This window comes from Callithrix jacchus, chromosome 14, assembly GCF_049354715.1.
Source record: "Callithrix jacchus isolate 240 chromosome 14, calJac240_pri, whole genome shotgun sequence".
NCBI classification, from domain to species: domain Eukaryota; kingdom Metazoa; phylum Chordata; class Mammalia; order Primates; family Cebidae; genus Callithrix; species Callithrix jacchus.
The window spans coordinates 27519639-27520760 of record NC_133515.1 but is presented as its reverse complement, the minus strand read 5'-3'; the positions used below and the strand labels follow the sequence as shown (position 1 = coordinate 27520760).

Below are 1122 nucleotides of genomic sequence, written 5' to 3'. Positions count from 1 at the left end.
TGGATGTTTTGTAGCAAATTGGGATCAGGGGAGCCAGAAGGAGGTCCTAATCTGAAGTAGAAAAAGACAGAATGATTCTTGTATTAATATTTGTTTTTCATTTATTTTTCCTGCATGATCATGTTCACCATCATGTCCTGAAAGGCAACACTTACAGGCAAAGAAGATGAGGAAGGGCCTGCTCCGCCTGATTGCCACGATCCCTGCCCTCTGGGGGTTTGCAATCCAGTTGGGCAGCTGTACAGAAAGACTTGTATTTTCTGAGCCAGGACAGAAATCTAGAGGAAGAGGAGATGCTCAAAGGCCAAGGTAGTCAGAGAAGGTTTAGATGAGATGTGGCCCTGAAGGGTGGATAGGACCTGGAAAAAGCGAAGTGGTGGGTTCTGGGCAAGGAGAAGCCCAAAGTGAAGCTATGGCTGGGCACGCTGGCTCACGTCTGTAATCCCAGCACTTTGGGAGGCTGAGGTGGGCAGATAACCTGAGGTCAGAAGTTCGAGACTGGCCTGGCCAACATGGAGAAACCTTGTCTTTACTAAAAATACAAAAATTAGTTTACAGCCATGCCACCCTGAATGCACCCAATCTTGTCTGATCTCAGAAGCTAAGCAGGGTCGGGCCTGATTAGTATTTGGATGGGAGACCGCTTGGGAATACTGAGTGCTGTAGGCTTTTAAAGATAAATAAATAATAAATACAAAAATTAGCAGGGCATGGTGAAACACACCTGTAATCCCAGCTACTCAGAAGGCTGAGGCAGAAGAATCTCTTCAACCCGGGAGGCACAGGTTACAGTGAGCTAAGATCATGCAGCTGCACTCCAACCTGGGCAACAGAGAGACTCCATCTGAGAAAAAAAAAAGAAACAAAAAGAAAGTAAATCTGCAGAGGCCAAGACAGGCTGGCTATGTCTAAAGAACGTGTTGTGTTGGGGGAGCTGAGGGTGCAGAAAGTGGGTGATAACCTGGGAAGACAGAGCCTTGTCACAGAGCAAGCACTTGGAACCCCAGGTCTTTGGCCAGCTTCAGGGGTCCTGAATCCTGAAATTGTGCTTTAAATGGGGTGTGTTTGTGCAGGCTTCTGCAGAGATGACCATCGGAGTCAAAGGAGTCTGGGGAGAGATTT

The 1122-nt window shown here is 47.3% G+C and overlaps 1 pseudogene; it reads left to right on the top strand.

Annotated features, from left to right (window-relative positions):
- Positions 1-550: 550 nt before the first annotated feature.
- Positions 551-669, top strand: LOC118147495 (5S ribosomal RNA; annotated as a pseudogene).
- The last annotated feature ends 453 nt before the right edge of the window (positions 670-1122 follow it).